The sequence below is a fragment of the Anolis carolinensis genome, chromosome 1, assembly GCF_035594765.1.
Source record: "Anolis carolinensis isolate JA03-04 chromosome 1, rAnoCar3.1.pri, whole genome shotgun sequence".
NCBI lineage: Eukaryota > Metazoa > Chordata > Lepidosauria > Squamata > Dactyloidae > Anolis > Anolis carolinensis.
Genome location: NC_085841.1, coordinates 350,221,890 through 350,249,840, shown reverse-complemented (window position 1 = coordinate 350,249,840; position 27,951 = coordinate 350,221,890). Strand labels below are relative to the sequence as shown.

General features: G+C 39.8%; 1 long non-coding RNA gene across 1 annotated transcript; it reads left to right on the top strand.

The window, feature by feature from the left end:
* The first annotated feature begins 858 nt into the window (after positions 1–858).
* On the top strand, positions 859–26,203 carry LOC103279630 (uncharacterized). Its single transcript, XR_506898.3, has 3 exons — positions 859–1,010; positions 3,679–3,936; positions 25,264–26,203. It is a non-coding gene; the product is annotated as an uncharacterized LOC103279630 (long non-coding RNA).
* The last annotated feature ends 1,748 nt before the right edge of the window (positions 26,204–27,951 follow it).

The following is a 27,951-nucleotide window of genomic DNA, read 5'->3' as shown; positions in this document are numbered from 1 at the left end:
AGAATGTGGTGCCTGAGGCTGCAGACCTATCACCCCTAAGTTGCTGCAAATCTTCTCTCTGGGTCAGAGGTGGGCAACTATGGCTAGCTTTTGCCCCATGCCCCATTCTATGAGACTGGAGCTGAATATTCTTCCATTTCAAAAAACAAGGAAACAAGGGTTTCAAGAAGGTAAGGCCAAAACAAAACAAAGCAAGCCAAGCCACTTTGCACCAAATTAAATAAAATCAGGGTATAATACAAATTACGTTTGTCTGCCTGTGTGTGCAGCTATGGGCCAGAATTCTATTGGTTAGTCCCAACTCCATGGTAATACTTTGTGCATTGTGATTAGTACTTAGCTGGGAGACCACCAACAAATACCAGATGTTATAGCTTATGTTTCAGGGAAGAATCACCTCTGAGTATGCATTGCCTAAGAAAATGCTATGGAATTCATGCAGTTGCCTGCCATAAGTCAACAAGCAACTTGAAGGTGTGCAAATACCCACGCAAAGCCTGCCAGAGTAAAGCAAGGGCAAAAGGACGAGCCCCACTCCCTCTATAGCTGTCCATCCCTAACTCAGGAAGTTTTCTGTACTGCAGAATATCATAATTTTTCACAAACAACCTGGTGCCTATTCTCCAACCTGCTTTGAATGCGATTTCCTGCTTCTTAGCAGGGGGTTGGACTGTATGGCCCATGAGGTCTCTTCCAACTCTACTATTCTATGATTCTATGATTCTAACCTCAGCTGGTGTGAGGCTCGGATGGCATTAATTTGGCTGAAGGACAGAGAACCGAGAAGACTATTTGCACTCTGTCCAACCCATGCTTATCTATCACAATTTGACAGCCAGGCTTCTATTTCAGGATGGGTACTGCACAGAGCAGCTTCTCTGTGGAGATGATCTAAATGGGTCACGCCTGGCCAAAAATATACTGGAGTTGTCACTTCAATCTAGCAAAATCCTGGATTTGGAGCAAGACTTTGGATATCCAGATCTGATGAAACAATGTGGATGTTAAAAGTAAGTAAGTAAGTAACTTTATTTTTCTATCCCGCCACCAGCTCCTGGCTGGGACTCGGGGCGGCTAACACGGGACAAAGGCCCGAAAACAATAACCAAATTACAACAATTAAAACATTACAAAGAGTAAAAACACAATAAAATGACATTATGCAGAACAATACATCAATCCATAAATAAAACTCACAACATGCTTGTTACTCTGTAGGATAGGGGTAGGGAGGGAAAATAACTTTTATTTCCTCCCAACCCACCATGGGTTGCACCTATAGAGTTGGGCACATTGTGTGTGCCTGTATCGCTAAAGAGTGAGGTATTCTGGAGATAGAAAGCAGATTACTACATTTGCATACAATTTGGGACATTTTAGTGCATTTCGGAGAGATCCAGTTTCAAGTATTTAGAAAATTGAAGGTCTATTAAAGTAGAGCTAAAGGGTGTTACTTTCCTTGCCTTTGCTTTTGTTTCCTTCAAGTTGACTCCAAACTCTAAAGACCTCATCCTAGCCCTTTCTTGACAAGATTTATTCAAAGGAATCTTAACTATGCCCTCCTCTTCTTCCATCATTGATTTGTTTTTAATTGCACTTTTAATTTATTTTTATGTTTTTATTTGTACTTTTTCAGTATAAATTCTTACCCTTTTAGAATGCCATTCAGGGTGGTATTTGATTTTAATCCTAAAAACACATATATAGGCTCCAGATAATGAAGCCCATTATAGGAGTGGTGTAAGTGAATCATGCACCCCAGCCAATTCAGAAATGTTTCTGGTTGGCATTACAATATTGCAACCTTTGTGAGTGAGTTTATTCATCTACTCTATCTAGCAGCAAATGGGCTCAAGGTGGTGAATTCCCACTAGTCCTTTCACTCTCTGAAAAACATAAAAACTCAGCTTTGTAAAAGGTACAAGCAGTTCCATGCAGAAATGAAAAAAGTGGTTTATGAGTAACCCATCGTAATGAAGAGACCAGAATTTGGAGATAGTTTTATCAGATCTTGGTGCACCAAGGCTGATTGCGACGTCATGTAGAATGAACTGACTGCCCTCAAGAAGCAGAGTTTTGCTATTATGAGAGCACATGAAATAGTTTGTTAAATTATCATTATCTCATTTTTTTTACCACCAAGGATATGGAGAGATCTTGTGGGATTTTCTCCCTCATGTGACCAAATAACTTGACTGGCTTTCAGTAATATGCATTTTGAGATTAAAGTAGTGCTTCTCAACCTGTGGGTCCCCAGATGTTTTGGCTTTCAATTCCCAGAAATCCTAACAGCTGGTAAACAGGCTGGGATTTCTGGGAGTTATAGCCCAAAACATCTGGGGACTCACAGGTTGAGAACCACTGACTTAAAGCATAGTGTTGTGATTTGAGCATTGAACCAATGTTCTACAGACCAAAGTTTGAATTTCAACTCAACCATGGAATCCCACAGTTTGAAACTGCCTTATATGGTCAGTGTAGATTCATAAAATACAGTAAATGCAATGTAGATTGGGCCATAGGCAACACCTCTCTGAACAAATCTTGCCAAGAAAACCCCATGATAGAGGTGTTATATGTTGGAAATAACTTGAAGACACACAAAAACAAAAACAGCAATTTCTTAGGTTGGACAAGAAGTACCCATAGAATGTCATGAAAATGTTTTGTCTACCCACACAGTCACTATTCAAGCACAAAGCTGGAGTAGTGTTTGCCTTACCAAGTATAGTTATTTTTTATCCTCTTGGGGTTGTTGTTAAAGCAAACACTAAGATTTGTCAACCTATGATCTATATCATCTATATTACCTGGGAAACCATCACTCACCTACTCACACATTGAAAATTACAGCACTTAAACAGGCTTAACTTTGGTTTGAATGATACCCCTTGTCTTTTCTTATTGTATCACTTGGGCTACTTTTTGTGATAATAGAATCCTGCTATTATCTTGGGCAACATAGCTTGTAGAAAATGGGCTTCCTTCTAAGCAATCAAAAGGTTAATAATATTAGCATTTCGTTGGATTTAGGAACAACACCCATAGTATCTGCAAGAGATAGTCACCCTATAAAATAGCCCATTTATGTGAAGATAGTAAAACTTCTGTATGCTTTAAAGGTGTGGAGTTATGTAAACATGGGACTCCACTTAAAAAACAAAGTTAGACTTCCTGGGACCAATTATGGGAGTAGCTTACTTTACTGTACCTTGACAAAGGTATTACAGGTTGGACAGAGTATAAGAGTCCAAATTCCCCTAAGAAACATCTGGAGTCTGAATGTCAACATCACTGTGAATGTAAAACAAGAAAAGTTTAACTTGTTGCATTAGAGTTTTCCCTTCTTCCAGCCTTGTTACAATATTATTTAAGACTGTAATAATTTTGCAGATTTCCATGTTGCCCTTGCTGTATAAGATACTTTTTGCTGTCATGATCCTTAGAATTATAGAATCATGAGTTGGAATTATAGAGTTGGAAAACTGGCCAATCAATGTAATCCTCTGCCATGCAGGAACATACAGTCAAAGTACTCCACACAGATGGCCATCCAGTCTCTGCTTAAAAACCTCTGTGAAGGAGACTCCATCATACTCCCAGGCAGCATATTTCCTAGTTGAATACTTTTAGCAGAAACTTCTTTCTAATGTTTAGATGAAATCTCTTCTCCTATAGGTTGAATTTGGTGACCATGTTTCAGGAGCAACAGAAAACAAGATGGTTCCATCTTCAATGTGATATCCTTTCAAATATTTAAACACAACTATCATGTCTTCTCTTCTCCAAGCTAAACATACCTACCTCCCTGAGCCACTCCTCATAGGGCTTGGCTTCCAGACCACTAACTATTTTGGTTGCCATTCTCTGGACATGTTCCATCTTGTCAATATCCTTCTTGAATTGTGATGCCCAGAACTGGACATAATATTCCAGGTAAGGTTCTGACCAAAGCAGAATACTATGACTTCCCTCACTTATAACATTGTCTGCTCAGTGAGGATGTGTGTGGTCTGCTGTGAAGTTTTTGTCTCCCAAGGGTGAGGAAGTGAAATTTCTGCTAATTCTAGTTCATGGAAACTTGGTGAGCCCAGCAACAGTTGGTGTTGGCAGCTTGTGAAGAACTAATAGAATTGAGGAACCTTTTTTCCTATTCTATTCCATTGGTGCTTCGGGGAGATCTAACCAAAGAGGTCAAAGTAGAGTGCAAAATGGAGTCTTTCCCCCAAGGATATGAGTGTTATAAAACTGCAAATACCACTTTAGGAAGATGAATGGAATAAAATCCACAAGAGGACCCTGGCAGCAAAAGAACCTGTACAATATCGTTCTTTAGAATTTGACATTTTAGTCATAAAGGCTGGGTAAGTGTTCAGAGTTTTAGAATGGGGGTGGGAGTCAGCAAGGGCAACTTACATAACCACAACGTCAATGTTGTTAGCTGGCAAGCAAAGGAGATTGAAAAGAGTGATGTCAACCTTGAAAAAGAACCTGTAAAAGGAAAGAATAGCTTTTGTGCTGTTTGTGTAATGTTTCCAAAAGTAACTTCTGAATGGAATGTGTTCAGAATAGGAACAAAGGAAGAGCCATGTTGGATTGGACCAAAAACCTAAGCAATGCAAAATTCAGTGGCTAAGGAGATGCCTATGAGAGCAGTACATAAATGCAACTACACCCTCCATCTGACAAGGAGAATTCTAAGTATTGCACCAAACTACAGATCCCATAATGCCATAGGATGCAATCAAGACAGTTGATAAACTCTTAAGAAAGCCCCATGTACCGTTCCATTCCTGGCTCCACCTATTCATCTATGTTTACCTTGCACCTTGATTGAGAAAGTTCATTAGAAGATCAGGGGTGCCATGTCTGTTTTGGAAAAACGGTTCTTGAGCCCCCGGTGACGTAGTGAGCTAAACTGCTGAGCTGCTGAAATTGCTGACTGAAAGGTCGGCAGTTCAAATCTGGGGAAAGGGGTGAGCTCCCAGTGTTAGCCCCAGCTTCAGCCAACCTAGCAGTTAGAAAACTTGCAAAAGTGAGTAGATCAATAGGTACCACTCCAGCGGGAAGGTAATGGCACTCCATGCAGTCATGCCAGCCACATGAGCTTGGAAGTGTCTACAGACAATGCTGGTTATTCATCTTAGAAATGGAGATGAGCACCAACCCCCCGAGTTATACACGACTAGACTTAATATCAAGGGAAAACTTTTACCTAAACCTATTATATACAGTACTTACTGAGAGATGTGCTGGAGTTCTTTTTTTAACTTGGATAAGGACCTGCTGAGCTTAAATAAAGTCATTGTCCTCCTACTGGGGTGGGTGGGGGCTCAAAATATGTTTAAGAGGTCATGCAAGTGGGGACATTTGAGATGTCTTTCCCCATGGAGGGCATGGACCTGTGATAGCCTGCCTACAACCGGTAAGATAAACAGCTATTGAGAGAGAGGCCTTTTGAAAGAAGCCTTCAAGTGACCTTTAGAAGATTTGAAATTATTTTCTTTACATATATGAGAATTGTCTTATTTCACTTTACCTAAACCTATAGTTAGTTTTGAATAAAAACTTTGCTGAAATATGTTGAATTGTTTTTTTTTTTTTTGGTCCTATTCTTCCCAAATGATTTCTGCCTCTGGCACCACATTTTCTGTTAAAGAAGTTAAGCCCAGGAACTCATTTATTTCATTAACTGAGGCATACCTTAAAAAAGGAAAGACCGCAGGCATGGAGACTTGCCAGGATTAGGCCATGGGTAATTGGATGCATTAAAAAATCATGGTGAGCTCTGCTGAGCTGGTTTAATAGGGGAAACTGATGAGGGTGACATTTAGCAAAGTGCCAAAAATGGATATTTTGCTTGCAGTTGTATGTCTCACAGAATATAGCTCTGTAGGAGTCCTCAAAACAGTCACCCTTCTTACTCTCTTATTCCTCAGTGCCAGTTGTTTGAGTAGAAGCTTTTGTACCTTTTGTGCTGTCAAGTTCACGAGGCATTTGAAGAGTACAAAAAACAGAATTTAATTTGTCTGGAACGGAGGTGAGAGCGTTCTGTGGTGGCTCCGTTCTGCCTGGATGTTACCAGTCAATCCTAAGGAAGCATTTCTTCATTCCAATAGTATAGATGTGCTTGAGTCAGGTTGGTCACAGTGGCCTCAATGTGAGTGAGAATACACTTGACATGCTTTGAGAGCAAAATTGGCACAGCAGATTGAATGCTGGAGAATGACTGTAAGAGACTGGGGTTTGAATTCTTGCTCAGCCATGAAAATCCACTGGCAATGGCAACCCTCCTCAGAATAAATCTTGCCCTGAAAACCTTAGGATAGGGTTTGCCTTAAGTCAGAACCAAATTGAGGGATGTAACAACAACAACAAGCATTGTCCCAGGAGATGGTAAATAATGTTTGAGTATTTGTAGGAGTTTTTTGAACTTTCAAAAAGCCAGTTTTTTCATTTCCTCAAACATTCATACAGCCTTTCCATTCCTATCTCATTCAGAAAGCTCTGCTGTTTCACCAAAGTACAAACTTTAGGATTAAATAGGTTGTAGTTATGGTGGAATCATGGACTAGTATCCTGTTGTGACAAACAGATAGTTTGTGCTGGCATGTAGAGCGTATCGGATATACTCTAATAACAGAGTGGCCCATACAGCAGTGGTTCTTATTTCAAATTGCTGGTGTGCATTGTACATTGTTTGCTGCAAATGCAGCATGGCACCCAGCCATAGATCAATGCTATGGACTCATGGGAGTTGTAGTTTTATAAGGTCATCTTAGTAGATGATCTACGCCAAGAACAAGACAGGGGGAGTGAGTCCCTGTTGGTTCTGCTGGACCCATCAGCAGCCATCGATACCGTAGACCACGATATCCTTCTGGATCAGCTTGCTGGAATGGGACTCTGAGGTACTGTTCTGCAGTGGCTCTGGTCCTTCCTAGAGGGTTGTTCCCAGAAGGTGTCACTGGGGGACACCTGCTCATCCCCACAAACATTGTCTAGTGGGGTCCTGCAGGGCTCGGTACTGTCCCCATGTTATTTAACATGTACATGAAACTGCTGGGAGATATCATCCAGAGTTTCAGAGTACGGTGTCACCTGTATGCAGACGATGTCCAACTCTGTCACTCCTTCCCACCTGTTACTAAGGAAGCTGTTCAGGTCCTGAACCGGTGCTTAGCAGTTGTGACGGTCTGGATGAGGGTGATCAAACTGAAATTGAATCCAGACAAGACAGGGGTCCTCCTGGTCAGTCGTAAGGCTGAACAAGGCATAGGGTTACAGCCTGTGTTGGATGGGGTTACACTCCCCCTGAAGACACAGGTTTGCAGTTTGGGTGCTTTCCAGGATTCATCGTTGAACCTGGAATCCCAGGTCTTGGTGGTGATCAGGGGAGCATTTGCTTAACTAAAACTAAAAGTTTTGTATATTGTCTCATGTGTTTTAATGCCTAAAGCAAATTGTTTTTAACTGATTTATGTTTTATTGTATTATATTTTTGTTTTTATTGACATTGAATTTTTACCATATCTGTAAGCCGCCTTGAATCCCTTCGGGTAAGAAAGGCGGGATAGAAATGATGTAAACAAATATATAAGTGAATAATAAAGGTCCTTAGTCTTCTCTGCTAAACAGTGTTGTTGCTTCACTAAACTAAAACACCCATGATTCCAGAACATTGAGCCATGGCAGTTAAAGTGGTGTCAAACTGCATTCATTCTACAGTATAGATGGACTCTCAGAATGACACCAAAGTACATTTGGGCTCAAAATAACTTTTTGGGGTCCTTTTAAAATCTCCAGCTTGGAACTTTCTTTTCTTGGGTGGACTATAAAGCCAATCATATGAATGTTGCCTGGTAGTCCAACATGTCTGACAACTGTCGGGTTGGAAAAGGCATATTAGGAATATATTCATAACCTGTTAGGATTATGATACCAATATGGTTAGATATTGGTGCAAAGTAGCAAAAACGCAGAAGTCTAGGGGTTTATGTGAGCAGAGGTGAGAAAAAAGCAAAAATAGCCAGCCTCCCTTTCCCTTTAAAGAGTCATGCGCATAAAATAAGCATCAGAGACATCAAAAGTAAAATAGTAAAAATATATTTAGTCACAATCTTGTATGATGATGGTCATACAGGTAAAAACATCTTAGTTCCCAAAAGAATACAGTTCAGGATACTACATATCTCTTAACAAAGAAGTAACAACAGCATGGCATGGCTGGATCAAGGAAGCAGGAAGAGAGGGAACAGGAAGAGAGTCTCCCCTTTTTATGCCCCAAATTCTAAAGGTGTACATCACTTCCTGTGTGTCCCCAGAAAGGATACTCCCCTTTTCTACTTCACATGCGCAGCCCCTAAAATGGTGCCATCAACTCTGGAATGCAGCTTTGGATTCAGGTTACTAAGCAACAAACAAAACTACATAAACCATCCCACATTGAAAATGCATGCATGATAGCTTAGATAACCCAACAAGACAAAGCGACTCATTTTATAATCTCTTTAAATCAATGTATAACTAAATTCTTTCTACCTCCATCAGCATGCGCATTTCCTCATGCTTCAAATGCCTTGTTTGTTAAAGGTTAATAAGAAATGATTCATTTTAGTTCGAGGACACTGATCCACCACAAGTACAGCAATGAATGGATAGCTGCAAAGATCGCTTGGTGAATCAAGAAGGTAGAAATCTTAGTCAAAATTGGTTTGAGAGCTTCGAAACACAGACAGAGCATTTTTTTTCTGCCTCCCCCTCTCCCAATCAATAAGCACGGCCTGCGAAGATTGAGATTGAGCACAATGTTCTGCTTATGGAAACCAGGAATTTTAAATTCAATTTGTGCCATCTTTAGTCTAAAACATCTTACATCAAGCAACCTCATTGCTCTCTCCACGTATCTGGTTGCAATACTTATCTGTTGTATTGTGAAACTAATGAGATGTAGCAATGTTGCATTCATTCATTTCGGCTCTTTAAAATTGGACTGGTAGAAGCGTGCAAAAGGAGGAGTATTAATGAATAAGGCAATTCATTTATTTAGAGTGGCATCCTATTATGGCATCATAAGTCAGGCTTTTGATGTCCAGATTTGGAGGACTGTCATCTCTGTTGAGTCTAAACAGAGGTCCCAACTTTTCTTTTTCATGGTCACCTGACTGGAATGAGATATTAAGCATGTATCTTTGGCTACCAAAACAGGAAAGGTGTGCATATTTGCCCCTGTTGAATTAAAGTTGACGTCATCACTCTGCAATAAAATTCAAGGGAATTACTATAGAAAGGCCCCTTACATATCAAGAGCATAAGTGAAGGAGTCTCACAAAAAGATCACATGCAATAGTTCCATCCTCCATCACTATCACACTCCTTGCCAACCACATTTGATTATGAAGCCTATATGCTTATTAAAGAATACACTTGAAGTCATCCATATCTGCAAGTTTGCATGCTTTTTAAGGGCACATCTACACTGACCACTTAAGTCATTTTCATATCAGTATTGAAGAAAATTGTTTCACTGTATAGATGAGTACAAAGGAAATTTTGAAACCAATTTGGGGTCTGGATGGGATGATGGTTACACAGATCACAGGTGCACATTAAGAATCACACTATTGTGAGAGTTTGTTGTCTCACAATAGTGAGACAACAAATGGTGCTTTGAAGCTATCTTCAGCATGAATGTTGTGATACTATTTGTATTTATAAGTAAACCTACTTCATATGTGGGTTTCTGTGAGTTTTCTGGGCTGTATGGTCATGTTCCAGAATCATTCTCTCCTGATGTTTCACCATTGAAATCCGCAAGCATGTGGACAATTTCAACAGAAAGGAGGAAGCCATGAAAGTGAACAAAATCTGGCTACCAATATTTTTTAAAAAAACAACTCTAAAATCAGGACAGTAAATAAAGAGCAACACTCAGAGACAGGAGCGTTTCAGACAAGAAACAATCAGGGCCAGCTAACACCTCCCAACAAAGGATTCCCCCTAGTTGGAAGCAGCTAGGCTTTGAATCTGCAAGGCTATTAAATACTAATCAAGCTGGCCAACTGCACAATTCACACTTACCTCAAACAGACAAGAGCTCTTTCTCCCAACCTGGACTCTCTACAGATATATAAACCCCACTTGCCTAGTTTTCAACAGACCTCACAACCTCTGAGGATGCCTGCCATAGAAGTGGGTGAAACGTTAGGAGACAATGCTTCTGGAATATGACCATACAGCCCGGAAAACTCATAGCAACCCAGAGATTCTGGCCATGAAAGCCTTTGACAACACATTACTTCATATGTTTTTGCAAAGAAGTATAGCCCTGTGTTATTTTCTTCTAAACCATGTATAGCAGTTCCCAATCTTTGGGCCTCCAGGTGTTTTGGACTTCAACTCCCAAAATCCCAGCAAGCTTACCAGTTGTTAGGAACTGTGGGAGCTGAAGTTCAAAACACCTGGAGGCCCAAAGGTTGGGAACCACTGATGTATAGTGATGATGGTGGTAGTATGCAACCGGCTGTTGCTTAGCATCTTAACTACTCTAGATGTGTGATACACTACTATTTCTCAAATTTCCCAACAGTGTCACATGTGGAGGAATTCTCCCTACCCACCACAGTCTTTCTTTTCCCTGGTTTCACACACATAAATACACTTGTATGATGCTTAAAGTGATGTTAGCCACACATTTAGCATCATAACTCTGCCAGAGGATTCAGGGAAGATGTTCATCAGAATGATAGAAGGAGAGGAAAGAGTTAAACCTGTTGGTTGTCTTGCTAGGAATTAAGGACGTGGCCGTGCCCTCATGCTCTGCTCATCTTTATCTTGTGATGACTATGAAAATGCTTGCTATTCAGTTTTTTTTAATCTTCATGTTTGCCCTTTACAAATAATTAATATTAATCCAGTATGATCCTTTGCTGTTGCTAGACCGCTGGCTTTTTAAATTTAGCCCCTTGTGTGGCTTGGTGAGGTACAGAGAACGGCATGAGAAGTGGTAAAAAGCCGGCATCTGAGTCGCATAGATGCAGAAAACACCACCAGCTTTCTGATGGGATGAGATCTCTCTTTACTGTCACTAAGCATTTATTTTAGATGCTCTTCTCTATTGTGTTGGACTCCTATTTATACACTCATCTTCAATCCCTTTTGGTCTGCACAACAAAGGAAGAGGTCAGGGGAGCACATGGCGCTTGGAGAGAAGACTTTTCATTTTACTTCTGAGTCTCAAATTGATGAAGAAAAGGGACTGCATTAGCAGGACAGATTAGGTGAGATTCGGCTGTCATTGTGGCAGTGTAAATGATGTACGTCTGAGCAGGTGGGTACAGGTCTGCATGAGCACACAGTCTTTCAAGTTCAGTACCAAGCTACAAAGTGCCGGAGCCACAGACTGTGAGCAGATCCTACCTCTAGGAATAACATTGGCACAGATAAATAAAATTAATATGGCGGTTTATAATTAGCCTTGTGGCAGGAGCATGCTTTGTATGCAGAAAGTTCTGTGTTCAATCCCCAGCCTCTCCTGGTAGAGGTAGGAAATAATCTCACCAGAAACTTAGAGAATGACTGCCAGTTAGTTTCAACAATGGCCATTATAGGTACATTCAGTTCTCTGTATCCATGTATTCACAGATGCAACCAACCGTAGCTAGAAAATATTCAGAAAAAGGCAACCATCCAGCACTCATTTGTGCTGTTCACCATTTTATATGAAAGAAGTCATTTTGTGATGCCATTGTATAGGATTTAAGTATCTCTGGATTTTGATACCTTAGAGCAGGGGTCCCCAAACTAAGGCCCGGGGGCCGGATGCGGTCCTCCGAGGTCATTTACCTGGCCCCCGCCATCAGTTTTATAATATAATATATTGTATATACATATAATATTGATAATAATATTATAATGTAATACAATATAACACTAATAATAATACCATATAATAATATTAATTATATATTCTATATTACACATAATATTACTAATAATATTACAGTATAGTGGTATAGTTCAATATAGTAATATATAATGCTAATATTGTGCTATGCTAATAATATAATATATTGTATGTACATATAATTTGTAAGCCACTCTGAGTCCCCTTTGGGGTGAGAAAGGTGTGATACAAATGTAGTAAATAAAGGCAGTAAATAATAAATAAATAAATAAATAAATACATTTTAGACTTAGGCTCACCCAAAGTCTGAAATGACTTGAAGGCACACAACAACAACAACAACAACAACAACAACAACCCTAATTAACTTAACTATCTCATTGGCCAGAAGCAGGACCACACTTCCCATTGAAATCCTGATAAATGTATGTTGGTTAAAATTGTTTTTATTTTTAAATATTGTATTGTTCTTTCGTTGTTGTTGTTGTTGTTGTTGTTGTTGTTGTTGTTGTTGTTGTTGTTGTTTTTGCACTACAAATAAGACAAATATGCAGTGTGCATCGGAATTTCTTTGTATTTTCTTTCAAATGATAATCCGGCCCCTCAACAGTCTGAAGGATTGTGGACCGGCCCTCGGCTTAAAAAGTTTGAGGACCCCTGCCTTAGAGGGTTCCTGAACCAAACGACAATGGATAATGAAGGTCCACTGTAACTGATTTCCAGGTGCCAGATGAAATTTCATGCAATTTATATAATTTTCTAGGGGTTGATCAAGAGTTCCCTGAATTCCATAGCATTGAGCTATGGCAGTTAATGTGTTGTCAAACTGCTGTACCTGTATAAATGTGGATATGGCTTTAGTTTAAAGAACCCAAAAAAGCGAAAAGAGCACTTTGTTGCTTATAAGAGGTGTGGAGGAAAGTGAAGAAAAGGAGAATTTACATGTAGTGGAAGCAGAGAAAGAGGGCAAGAAATAAAACCAAGGGGAAATGAAGTTGAAGAGCAGAGGGAAATGGAGCACCAGACGGAGAGAGGAAAAACAAGGAGTTTGTAAGCCTTGAAAAGATAGGTATTTTGGATATCCCAGACCAGTGGTTCCAACTTGTGGGTCCCCAGGTGTTTTGGTCTACAACTCCCAGAAGCCCCAGTCAATTTACCAGCTGTTAGGATTTCTGGGAGTTGAAGGCCAAAACATCTGGGGACCCACAGGTTGAGAACCACTGTCCTAGACTATATTGTATGGAGGTGGCAGATCAGCGCAGAAGCATGGCACTTGGTGATATTTATTTCTGGTCTGCTGCAATGAAGCTGTTCTTTGCTATTGATGGACAAAATCCATCACTAGCCACTGATCACACCATGGTCCTGGGACTTAATGTGTGCAAGGGGTCTAGACACTTCAGTGACAACATACTGGTGATGCCTAGGGAGTTGGGTATATTTAGTTTGGAGAAATGAAGGCTGAGAGGGGGCATGATAGCAATGCTTAAGTATTTGAAAGGATGTCACATTGAGGAGGAGACAAGCTTGTCTTCTGCTGCTCTAGAGAGATGGAGCAATGGATTCAAATTGCAGGAAAAGAGATTCCATCCAAACATTAGGAAGAACCTCTTTATGGATATTCAGCAGTGGAATATGATGTTTTGGGGTATGCTGGAGTCTCTTTCTATGGAGACTTTTAAGTTCTCCTTCTGTAGTCTCTTCCAACTCTAGGATCCTATGATTCTGTGTCAAAGGATAGTCCTCCTCACCTCCAATCTCTTCTCATTGAAAAGGAAGAATTTGTTTAAAAAATTACACTTCATGTAATTAAAAAATATTAAAGGCAGAATCAGGATAGTTGGAGGGCAAAATTACACACACAGCCCACCTAGAAAAGAAGCTGCAGGGTACTGCTTTGCCAACATGTTGCAGTCGAGCAAGACCAGCAATGGTGCATACCGTTAAGTTCACGAAAATGCCATATAATACCAGTTTGATACAGGAAAGTCCTTAGAAGAAGGCGTCTGCATACTTGGAAGCAGAAGGAGTACTTCCTGCTCTAAATTCAGTACCAAAGTCATCAAGAAGACATGTGTAAATGCAGCCAAAGTTTTCTGCTTTTCCTTTATCTTCTTTTGAGGACTGAGCAACTTGGTGAAGAGGAGCTGGAAAACTGGCACACTGCTCAACACTATCATTTTGTGATCTAAGTAGAAATTGTTTCAGTGTTTTGAGGTTATGAAGGTTTTTTTTCCGAAAGAAAGAGCTAAAGAACATTCTTTTCATATTTAAATTGCAATCGCAAAGGCCAAAACATAAAGGACAGCAGCTGTGTCAATAGTGTGTAAAGGCAAAATGATTATTTACAGTTACATCAGTAGTTAGCAAATGTTGAAAGGGCTTGTTTGAAGGCTGTTCCTGCTCTATGATTAAAGTATTACATTTTGTCTTTTCTTTTCACCAAAGGATGGGTTTCATAGAGCTGCTTTATGCACCCATAAAACCAAACAGTGCGAGGTTCTAATCTGATGCTGAAAAGCTTGTATAATAAAACTTGTTTTTAAGGACTTTATTGCACAGACCTGCTATTCCGCTACAGTTGCACTATCATTGATGATAGATATATAGAGTTGTTTATTTGATATTTTTTCAGTAGTGCAATTGCATCAATTTGTAAACTTGCATTAGTACTTCCACATACGATCATAACCCTGCCTTCTTATATTACCATAATGCTTTAATTTTTTAAAAAAATTAGAGCAATTTCACAATTTCAGCTTTTGGGAGGAGCGGGGAGAGGAGGAGAGTCCTGCTCCTTAACATTGTTTTTCTTCTAAAAACATATACAATCAACTCTCCATATTTGTAGGTTTAGCCTTTGCAGATTTGATTATTAGTCGGTTTGATTGATATGTTCTCTCAAGGAATCTTGAGATTTTCCAATGTGATTCCATGACCAATTTCTAGCAGTTTGTACTGGAAGACCTAAAAATTCCTAGAGAAGTGTTCTCCTAGGTAAAGAAAACATTTGTTTTTTAATTCACAGTTTTTGCATGGGACTTGGGCCCCTAAATCCAGTGAAAACAGATGGCCTTCTATAGGTAAAGTTTAAGAATAGTTATAATATAATATAACACTTTATTTATATTCCGCCCTATCTCCCCAAGGGGACTCAGGATGGATCACAGTACACATACACGGCAAACATTCAATGCCATTTGGATAGGCAGGAAAGAACAGAACAGACAGAAAGGAGGTATGTTGTCTCAAAGTCCAGTTTCGATGCCTCGGAGGTTGAGTTCAGTCACAGGGGGTGCTGTTGATCCATTCTTTATGACAAAGAGCTATCAGGACTTCCTCCTTCCACCTTCTTTTTGGTCATCGCATTTCTGGTCTTGTTCTTTATGGTGTCACAGAATACCTACCCTGCTAAAAAATTTTTGTGTCAGGAGCAACCAGAGTTGTTTCTGGAGTGAGAGAATTGGCCGTCTGCAAGGACGTTGCCCAGGGGACGCCCTGATGTTTTGATATTTTTACCATCCTTGTGGGAGGCTTCTCCCATGTCCCCGCATGGAGCTGGAGCTGATAGAGGGAGCTCATCTGCGCTCTCCCCAGGTGGGATTCGAACCTGGCAGCTTTCAGGTCAGCAACCCAACCTTCAAGTCATGAGGCTTTTATCCCCTAGGCCACCGGAGGCTCCTGCTAATTAGCAGTACCTAATTTCTCTACTTACAGCTGCAAGATTTTTTCAAACTGCTTAGGTAAACAGTGAGCTGGGCTTGACAGTTGAGTGCTCACCCCGAGCAGGCTTCAAACTGGCCACCTTTCAGTTGTTAGATCTTAATGGTGTTCCATGCAGTCATGCCGTCCACATGACCTTGATGGTGTCTACAGACAACGCCGGCTCTTCGGCTTAGAAATGGAGATGAGCAACAAACCCCCAGAGTCGGACACGACTGGACTTAACGTCAGGGGAAACCTTTACCCTACTTTTGAGTAATTAATACTTAATTAAAATAATGGGCCAGAAACTTGTAAACATGCAACACCTATGATTCTATAGCATTGAGCCATGAAAGGTAAAGTGGTCTCAAGCTGCATTAATTTTACAGTATAGATGCACCCAAGATCTGCATATGTGGTTAAGGGCTGTCAAGGGGTCTATGAATGACTAAGGTTCTTTCAGGCAGGGGGAATCTTTTATCCCACCCCTGCCACCAATTTGTAAAGAGCTAATAATGACTGCCACCAATTTGTAAAGATGCAACCACCAAAGATTCAGGGAGGAGACCTTTTATTTTTTTTCTTTCTTCTTCTTATTCACTTTAGATGGTAGTGTAACTTGGTTTAGAATATATGCGACAGAGGCTTAGATGTTGGAAGAACAATAACAAGTTTATTCAGGCACAGAGCTTAGTGGTTACAATGTTGTTTCTCACTTAGAGGTATTTTTATTAACAGTTACAATAATAGAATGAGATGAGTCAAACTCTCTAAAGTGTCACTTCTTTTACTTAAAGTAGTTAAAACTTCTTTCTCTGCTACTTTTAAACCGCAGTCACCCCTGTGATATACTATCACAGATTCTCTGTGCCTTACCAGGACACAGACTACATTAAATAAGTCACCAAACTTATTTTAAACTGACTCAAAATGAACAATTGAGTCTCCTTGATCCCATCAACCTAGGATCAATCTTCCCTGTGCCTCATCAGAGCACAGACTGACTCTCTTTTTTAAACTCTTTACTTCTTCAACTAAACGGCAGTTGGCTCCGCTTACTTCTCCATGGCAACCAGCCTCTGAGTGCTGAGATGAAATTACTGTAATACTTACCCTTTTAAAACACAAACACACAATTAAACATAACATCTGTAAACCAAAAATTCGTACTTCATTACAAGGGCCCTTTCATACTACATAAGTATGAGGCTTTGATTCCATTTTAACTACAGTAGAGTCTCACTTATCCAACACTGGCTTATCCAACGTTCTGGATTATCCAACGCATTTTTTTAGTCAATGTTTACAATACATCATGATATTTTGGTGCTAAATTTGTAAATACAGTAATTACTACATAGCATTACTGTGTATTGAACTACTTTTTCTGTCAAATTTGTTGTATAACATGATGCTTTGGTGCTGAATTTGTAAAATCATAACCTAATTTGATGTTTAATAGGCTTTTCCTTAATCTCTCCTTATTATCCAACATATTCGCTTATCCAACGTTCTGCCGGCCCATTTACGTTGGATAAGCGAGACTCTACTGTACTATGTTCTATGGAATCCTGGGTTTTGTAGTTTGGTGATGAACTGGAGCTCCCTGTTGAGAATTCTAAATGCTCTTCCATGTACTGCAGATACCAGAATGCCATAGGACAGAACCATGCCAGTTAAAGCGGAATCGTAGTACTATAATAGTGTATTGTGAATGGATTTGCAACCCTATGCTTCTAATCACTTGAAAAACCCATCTGACTTCCTGGGTTTGGGATGTTGTGTCAAACAGGAAATGTTTGAAACTGCATATATATAGTGTAGATGTAACAGCCCTTACTGAAAATTTTACTAACCCATCTGAAAATGAGATGTATAAGATAAGATTGTACATACCCACTGCTGATTTTATATGTCCGTTCTGTACTTTTCTTTGAAATCTGTGGGTTTGCGGAAATCCATGCCCTTCTTCAGCGCGAGAGATAACGTTGGGGGAAATGGCGCACATGTATCTTGATTAGAAACTCATTATTTTCATGATGCACTCTCTGCATTTGATCCTGCTAATCATAAGTTGTTGCCACAGTGACACAACCCTGTCAGTCTTAATTCATCTCCTGAGTGCTTTTTGTTTAAATATCAACCTGGTTTCGGTTGCCGTTTGCACATGTGTGTTCCCAAAAGGCTTAGCTCTTGAGCTCTTGCAATCTCGCTTCAAAATTATCTTGCTATACAGCAAATAAGACAAGAAAGACTGAAATGTTTGGATGCAATCCACATAAAGACTCGACAGAGATCACGGTTTTTCATAAAATGAAAAGACTCACAGATATGTAATAATTGTTATTATTACCACTACGGTGTTAGTGATTTGAACACAGAACTATGGATGGCTCTATATGGTAGAATTAATGCAGTTTGACTCCACTTTAACTGCGGGACTCAATGCTATGGAATCATGGGAGATGTAGTTTAATGAGGCACTACCACTATTTGGCAGAGAAGGCAAAAGAGCTTGTAAAATGACAGGTTCCATGATTCCATGGCACTGAACCATGGCAGTTAGGTCCCTTGACATTAAGTCTAGTAGTGTCCGACTCTGGGTATTGGTGCTCATCTCCATTTCTAAGCCAAAGAGCCAGCATTGTCCATAGACACCTCCTAGGTTGTGTGGCCGGCATGACTGCATGCAGCACCATTACCTTCCTGCAGGAACGATACCTATTGATCTTCTAACATTTGCATGTTTTTGAACTGCTAGGTTGGCAGAAGCCGGGGCTAACAGTGGGAGCTCACCCCGCTCCTCAGATTCAGACCGCTGACCTTTTGGTGAGCAAGTTCAGCAGCTCAGTAGTTTAATCCACTGCGCCACCGGGGGCTCCCATAACAGTTAAAGTGGTGTCAAACTGCATTAATTATGCAGTATTGATGCACCCTATATTTCTGGAGACCAGGGTTAAAATCCTTGTTCGGTTATGGAAACCCACTGGTGACCTTAGATAAGTCACGCCCTCTCAGCCTCAGAGGAAAGTTAATATCAGCAAGCCAAGAAAACCCTGAGACAGGTTTATTATAAGGTTATCATTATGTTGGAAACGACTTGAAGACACACAACAACACATATTAACCTATTAGCAGTTTCAAGGTTGAGCGAAAGCAAAACATAATAGCATTATGAATTATGTTTCTTCAAAACAGCCTGACCTTATTATTTCTTGTTCATTGTCTCTTTGTCTCATTTTTGCATGTTTGTGTATGCTGCTTACTTACCCTTTTGTTGCCTCAGAACAAACCTTTTTCAAGGTTTTCAAACCTGAAGGTAGAAGTGATGTCTCTTTTGCTCTGGGTTTCTTGTTTACAGGCTTCAACAACTAAATAACCAGTCAGGGACTCCTATGTCAATGGAGTGCTACATCTACTCAGGAGTTTAGTCTTAACTTGAAAAGAGCTATTTTAGGGATAGCGTTCATATGGCTCCTTCAAAATTTGGAGCGGATTAATCAATTCACTGGCATGGAAGCCACAATCCACTTTCACAAAGCAGATGCTAACTGAAGAAATATGCTAGAACAGTGGTTCTCAACCTTCGTAATGCCACGATTCCTTAATACAGTTCCTCATGTTGTGGTGATCCCCAACTGTAAAATGATTCTTGTTGCTACTTCATAGCTGTATTTTTGCTACTGTTATGAATCGTAATGTAAATATCTGATATGTAGGATGTATTTTCATTCACAGGACCAAATTTGGCACTAATACCTAATACGCCCAAATTTGAATACTATCGTAGTGTGGTTGGTGGAGGTGAATTGATTTTGTAATTTGGGAGTTCTATTTGCTGGGTTTTATAGTTCGCCTACAATCAAGGAGCATTCTGAAATTCACCAACGATGGAATTGAACCAATCTTGGCATATAGTATTGGCAACAGAAAATATTGAAAGGGTTTGGTGGGCATTGACCTTGAGTTTTGGAGTTGTAGTTCACCTACATCCTGAGAGCAATGTGGACTGAAACAATGATGGATCTGGACTAATCAATCTTGGCATGAATACTCAATATGCCCAAATGTGAACACTGGGGAATTTGGGGAAAATAGACCTTGACATTTGGGAGTTGTAGTTTCTGGGATTTATAGCAGAAGAGTTGAGTGCTGACGGTTATTTGCACAGGTGACTTAGAACCTCATGACATCGATGTGTCAACCTGTCAGATGACACTGAGCTACTTCTGGTGGGGCTCCATGTTTCCAGCATCCTGGAAGCATCCTAGGACACTGCCCAGAAAATGCAGGAGGCTTCCCGTGTTCCCATAGACAAGAATGGGGCGAGCGTGCAGGGAAGCCAAGCAATTTTCTCCGCTGCCCACCGGATTTACCATGCTGCCTGGTAAATCCCCCGCTATTACCCGCTCTTTGGACCTCAATGTGGGAATTGCAGGAAGCAAGGTGCAGGCACCTTCCGTGGAAATGTCTTTGTGCTAACAATTTCCACTACGTCTGACTGAAAGGTCAGCACCACTTGAGGCCCAGCCGTCTTACAGCTATTACTGGCTTTCCCCCTTCTCTTCTTCTCCCTCTCCCTGTTGCAAGCACCCTATTAGAAACAAACTGCTATTTCTGTGCCATCAACACATTTCAAATGACTTTGCTCAGTGCAGTGTATAATTATCCAAACTGTGAAAAAGCAGGAAAAACGGCTACCTAGGCACCTATGAAAATGCCCATGACTAAATGTGAGATGATATTTATAAACTCCGCTTGAAAAAGCAGGTATTGCCAGGCATACAAAGAGCAATGGTTTCTTCTTACTTGAGCACTGGATCAATAATGATTTTCTCCCACTGGCTTTTGATGAAGCTTTTCACCAAAAACTCCAAAGAAAACCTACCAGGCAGTAGAGATTAGGAATAGATGTATTTATATTTATCTATTTATTTAACTCACATCATACTATTTCCTCAAATAGAGTTGGAATCATGGAGTTAGAAGAGGCCACATGGGCCATCTAGTCCAACCCCCTGCCATGCAGGAAAAGCACAAAGTACCCTTGACAGATTGTCATCCAGCTTCTGTTAAAAAGCCTCCAAGAATCCTCAAACATTATTTACCAGTGGTTCTGAAATAACTTCTACTAGTCCCTTCAATACTTTGGATGTAGTTCATATTGGCCCTGGAGACTTGAATTTATTTAGACTAGCCAGGAATTCCTGGACTACTTCTTTAACTATTTTGGATTGCATTTCACCTATTACCTCATCCACTCCATTTTAGTCAGGTTGAATACCAATCTCCTTTTGGAAGAAGACTGAGTCAAAGAAGGTGCTAAACAGTTCTGCCTTTTCCCGATCCTCTGTTAGCATTTCACCATCTTCTCCACACAGAGGCCCTACCATTTCGTTTTTCTTTCCCTTTCTACTGACATAACCAACAAATTCCCTTTTATTGTTTTTAAGCTCTCTGGCAAGCTTGTGTTAATTTGTTTGAGTTCCTCTTTGGTGGTTTCCCTTCCTTTCCATTTCTTGAACATGTCCCTTTTAAGTCTTAGCTCACTTGAAAGTTCTTTGGACATCCATTCTGGTTTCTTTAGATTTCTCTTAATTTTTCTCCTTGTTGGCACTGTTTGCATTTGTGTCTTCAGTATTTCACTTTTAAGAAACTCCCATCCATCATTAAATCCCTTTTCATTAAAACATTCCTATCCATGAGATCACACTCAGTATTTCCTTACATTTCCTGAAGTCAGCTCTCCTAAAATCTAGAATACATGTCCAACTTCTTTTAGATTCCCCTTTTCTCTGTATCAAAACTCCAGGAGCACATGGCCATCCCCACCTAAGGATTCCTCTACTTCTACCCCATTTACCACTCTGCTACATCCATCAAAATAATCTTCAAAGATCCTATTGGTTCCCCCAATCCTCTCCAAACCAAACCTCAATATATTTTGCAAACCATAGGGTTGCAAATGTTCATGAAGTTGTGCGCACTGGAGTTTGCAGGCTCTTGTGTGGCAGGGGCTGGATTATATCACCCTTCCAATCTCTTTCAGATCAGTAATTCTATGATTTTTTATTCTGTTGGATTCTGTCCATACTGATTTGAATAGAATTTATTTGAAATAATTCAGTCCTCTTTTTTAAAGAAATTGATTTTCATTTGAACAGACACCCATTTATGATTATCTACTAGCGAGCACAACCACAACAAATGTTTTGAAGTGAAGATCTACAAACACTAGTGGTATGGTTTAGAAAACATTAGTCATATTAATTGGTCTGCCAAGTACGTCTTGTTCTTTAAAATTGCCTTTTTGTCTTTTGTGAGAATCACAGGTAATAATGCTCCCATTGTGAACTTATTCCTACATCACCTTTAATGACTCTTCCTAATTTGCAAAGTTTCCATGTCACATTATCTAGTCATTACAGGGATTGCTCTGTAGGTCTATTAATTTTTTTAAACTGTTGCACAAAACTCTTTGCTGCTTAGCTTTAGGTTGAAAAGGGAAAAGTAATGCAATTAAATATAGTGTTTTCTTCCATTTCTTCCTGATAGTGATTTTTAACTATTGTTTGCTTTTCCATGGTCCTTATAAACAAGAGCCAGGTCATATCTCAGTAGGAGATTGAAAAAGGATAGCACCTGTCAAGCTCCCACTCACCAGCCTGTTGCCTTGTCACAAAATTGCATTGTTTAAGCAAACAGAAACATTCTATTATTGGAAAGATCTCTTTCATTTCTTGGCACATTTGCACAATGCTTGCACTTTATTGATACCAATTCTCAAGATCAATTTAATTTTTCTTTGTTTTTTGTGTGCAGTTGGCCTTCCTAAGCTTCACAATAATAGGACTGTAGCAGAAGGAGATTATCATACAGAGAAGAACAAAGGAATAACAGCAATATTTGATTTATTAATGGGTTTTTAAGTTAATGAAAGAGACTGTCCAATTATGAATCAAGCACAATTAGACTATGTGACATTTGTGACACTGTGCAGTAAGCGTCATCAACAGGCACTTTTTTCATGTCAGATTTGTGCTTTGGCAGCCTCATGTGATACAATCCTCAATAGTTAGTGGCCAAAGGACTGGAAACCCAATGGCAGATCATAAAAGAGTAACCTTTTCTTGAGTCCCCTCGGGTGAGAAGGGCGGGGTATAAATAATTGAAATAAATAAATAAATAAATAGGTCTACAATTCCCAGAAACCCACAAGCTGAAAAAGGTACTCTTTAAGATCACACTTTGTGGAGTTGTAGTTTAAAAGAGGAACTTTTCCAGGCTTTGGAAAATATTATTAGCACACGATTCTGTTGCTTCCTTCTTTCATTTCGTACAGGCAATGTGCAAAATGCAGGTATTGGCCTGAATCCTGTACCAGCTACTTAAATAAGCATACTCAACTAAGTAACTTCTCCTAACTCCAAACTTCATAATAATGTCATTCAGTTGTGCTCCAGTTGCCAACAGAATAGTCTTCCTCCTACCCTGCAGAAAAAGGGGCACAAGAATTACGACCGTGATAAAAGTATAAATTGTAACTAAGTAGTGATAGCAAATACAAAACGGTTATTGATGTGCAAATCTAGGTAATTGTTCCTTATTCATGATTGTTACTTAATCATTATTGTGACACTACTACCACAATCATAAGCACACAACCCTTGTTCAATGTATACTAAGTACTTTTGTATATTTAACTAAGTAGTTGCTACATTATTCTAGTCAATATTTTCCCAGTTTGGCATTTTTATGTTACTAAATAGGAAGTTGCAGCTTAAGAGCATTTTTTCCAAGCTTTCCAGAAGACTAATTTGTAGCAAACACCTCTCTTGGCTCATACTTTATTTTAACACAACCGGTGTTGAAGGTACTCATATTAAAGTTTCACAAAGAAAGGTCTTAGATGACTCTGCTTTCTAAAAGACATCTTGCACAGCATGAGCCTGCTATTTTTATTAAGACTTGCAAGGAAGTTGAGGTCCTGGGGAGCATAGAAATTTTGCTGGCATTTTCTTTGCCGGTCTGATTCTGTGTGAACTTTGTAAATTGTAAGGAGAAGACCATAAATATTTGAAAAGAGCTTCATTAGTCAGGGAGCTAGGGAGGTCAAAGCCTTTGGTGTCATTGGCAAGGGAAATCTGCTTTGGACTTTAGTCCAGACTTTAAAGGAGACACCTGCAGTGCTGAGCCCATCTGGGGGGTAGGGTTATGCAACTGAAAAAACTCCTAAAATTGAAAGTGGATTTAGCACTTCAGAGCCACAATTCTCACTCCAAGTGAAAAAGTCATAGTATCTGTTAACCTGTTAGCTTTATTACCTTGGCTGAAAAGGTCCATCAGATGCTACTTGGATGTAGCATTTCTTTATCTCAGTGGTAGGAACATGAAATCTTCCTGATGTCCTCAAACAGCAATTCCCCATAGCCTAGCCAAGATGGCCAATGGTAAGGAATACTGAATGGTGAATACTGCCAAAACTGAAACATAGAATCCTGAGTTGGTAAGGGCCACAAAGACCATCTGGTCCAAAGTCCTACAATGGCGAAATGCACAGCTACTCCTGAAAGACGTCCACCAAACTCTCCTTAAAGACCACCAAAGAGAATGACCACCCCCCATTGCCTAACAGTTCTTTCAGTAAAGAAGTTCATTCTAAAATGAAATCTCTTTTCTTATAAATTGAGTCAAAGAATCATAGAGTTGGTAGAGACCAACCAGTCCAACCACTTGCCATGCAGGAACAATCAAAGCATCCCTGACAGATGACCATCCAGTCTTTTCTTGAAAACCTTTTAAAAAAAAGAGTCTCTGCCACACTTTGAGGCAGCATATTCCACTGCCAAACAGCTCTTACCATCAGGTAGTAAAGGTTTTCCCCTGACGTTAAGTTCAGTTGTGAGATGAGTGGGTTGGTGCTCATCTCTATTTCTAAGCCGAAGAGCCGGCGTTGTCCGTAGACACCTCCAAGGTCATGTGGCTGGCATGACTGCATGGAGTGCCGTTGCCTTCTCGCCAGAGAGGTACCTATTGATCTACTCACATTTGCATGTTTTTGAACTGCTAGGTTGGCAGGAGCTGGGGCCAACAGCGGGCACTCATTCCACTCCCGGGATTTGAACCTGGCACCTTTTGGTCCGCAAGTTCAGCAGCTCAGCGCTTTACCTCACTGTGCCATCAGGTAGTTCTTCTTAATGTTTAGGTGGAATTCCTTTTTCCTGAAATTTGAATCCATTTCTCCATGTCCTAGACTCCAGATCAGAAGAAAACAAGTTACCCCCTCCTCAATGTGGCAGCCTTTTAAATATTTAAACATTATGTTGAAAACAGATTCCACCTAAACATTATGAAGAAGAACCATATCTCAGTAACAGCTGTATCTCAATCTTCTTTTCTCCAAGTTAAACATACCAAGCTCCCTCAACCACTCTTCATAGGGCTTGGATCACAAACCTTTGACAATTTTGGTGTTTCTTCTTTGGACATGTTCTAGCTTGTCATGGTTCTTATATCTCATTTAACAATTGATATTAAAGATATTGAAAGATCAGAGGGGAAAATAAAAGTAAATGGTCTGGCCCTGAGGGCTACTTTGGCATAATCAAACCCAGAAATGTGGTCCATGGGTCATCATTTGGTCTATTTTGCAGAGCCTGATGGAGAGCAGCTGAGATGAAGGACACGTGAGTTATCCTGCCCTGAGATCTTATTGCAGCATCCCTTTGAAAATATAGCCAAGAAACCACTATACTGTTGCACTGTAACTTCATTTCATTTTGTCTAATCTTCAGACTCGGTTGACCTGGATCAGAATGGATCAGGGCCTTGGAACTGTTACAGAGGGTCACTATTTTTCCAAATGTCTTGAGCTAGTCTTGCATCCAACTTCATGTAAGGTTTTTAAATTGATAATTTTGATTAAACATGTTCTAGTACATTAAAAGATTAAAAACACAAGAGTAAACAAAAAAGCAGAAAGAAAAAATTTACATTTGACTTGCAACTTTCCTAACAATGATTATTTGTAACTATATTAAATAATTTCTCCAATTATTACCATTCATATAGATATGGCTCCCATATCTGCAGTATATGTGGTTTCATTGATGTTGCTGCATCTTTCCACTTCTGGTTATACAATAATCTTGCAGCAGTGGTCCTATTTCATATTAATTTCCTATCTTCTCCATCTGATCATCCACAAAACTCAGCAAAAACAGTTCAGGTTTCAATTGAACATAGACTTTTAACAGTTTTTTGTATCATTCAACGCATTTGAGTCCAGATTTTATTTTATTTTTGGCAATCCTACAAGTCCACCACACAGGACAAAAAAGATCTGCCAATCTGTTTCTCACACTTCCAGCAGAGATTGGAAACATCTCTATGTATTTTGGCAAATTCTTCTGGTGTCAAATACCATCAATACTTCATCTTATAAAAATTCTCCTTAAGAACACAGCATCGTTAATTCCAATCCCTATGACATTTCCCCCATTGTTCCATCTGTGTAATATGCCTAAAACTCTGAGCATGTTTTATCACACAGTCTTTAGCTTCATCCTTTTCCAATTTAATTTTAACGAAAGTTTATACATCTTACCCATCAAATGTTCATCATTTGTACACAGCTGTGTCTCAAATTCTGATGGATTCAACTCAGTCACGTGTTCTTACGTTCCTGAGTCTTGACATGTTCAATTTTCAAGTCTGAAAAATTCAAATAGCCTGATTCGAGGAGGGGGAGAGCATATAATTACTGACTTTTGTAGAAATAATGGAAAGGGAATTTACTCTTTTAGGGCCCATCTAGACAGGCCCTTTATCCCAGGATCTGATCCCAGGTTTTCTGCTTTAAATTGGATTATATGAGTCCACACTGCCAGATATGCTCCCTGAATGGCTCTTTGTGGGGATGAATATTTCTCATAAAATTCTCCTACAATATCTGATGTACAGGGCTACCACTCATAGCATCTTCACTTTTACTTTCTTTTGTATTATTTTTAATGCTTTCTGTCTGGTGAGGCCAGTGAAACTTCAGAAACCTGCATGAAGTGATTTTTGCATTTTGATAGGCCAAAAATAAAGTTGCCACTTTTTTGTAGGTGTGTTGGCCAATTTCTGCTGTATGGTCAAAAAAGCTACCCCTGAATATGCTCTCACTCCTACATTGTTTCATTGCTAAAGTTTCAGATTATTTCTAGAACTTTGATGGTGAAAGCAAAGCAAAAACTATTTACTAGATTTCTTTTTTAAAATAACGTAACCTTACACAACCCTGCCTCTTAACTTGTCCTAAAGCTATGTATTCAAATAAATAGATGTATATAAAATGATTACATGTGGAATTGCCCAGCATAAGACTTCAGGCCCCATAACATACCCACACAGGGGCTTAGTCTGGAATTATATTGCAGTTTTAATAACAAGATGTCTTGGAGAGCTCTCATTCATAGGGTTGCCCTAAATCACGGACTGGCACTGGAAAAGATCTGCAGGCAAAAGAAGAAGCAGGTCTCCATATGCTTACTGATAGCTGAATTTTATCCTTTAAACCAGTGGTTCTTGATCTTTTTTTGACCAGGGGCCACTTGACCAGGGACCACTTTAACCAGGAACCACTCTCCAACATTAGAACCAAAAGGGTTACAAATCAGTTTTTGGACAACTTTAGATTCAGTTTGGTTATTTGTGGTGCTGATTCAGAAAACTGCATTGGATAGATCACATCAGCTCTAGTTTCTGATACAGAACATATGCCATCTAGTAGTCACCATCTGCTCACCCATAGAAATTCTTATTTATTTATTTATTTATTTACAATATTTATATTCCGCCCTTCTCACCCCGAAGAGCGGATCACATTATATACATATAGGGCAAACATTCAATGCCCATATACACATAGAACCGAGTCAGAGACAGACGCAGAGGCAATTTAACCTTCTCCTATGGAGCCTCTGGTGGCCTAGGGGATAAAAGCCTTGTGACTTGAAGGTTGGGTTGCTGACCTGAAGGCTGCCAGGTTCGAATCCCACCCGGGGACAGCGCGGATGAGCTCCCTCTATTAGCTCCAGCTCCATGCGGGGACATGAGACAAGGATGGTAAAACATCAAAACATCTGGGCATCCCCTGGGCAATGCCCTTGCAGACGGCCAATTCTCTCACTCCAGAAGCAACTCCAGTTGCTCCTGACAGGAAAAAAAAACCCTTCACCTGAGGGGATGTTTGATTCTGGCCACAGGGGGGAGCAGCTGCTTCATCATCCATTGTGACGGCACTTCCTCATTCCAACGTCGTAAATTAGTTACATTTGCCTCCCCACTTTATAAGT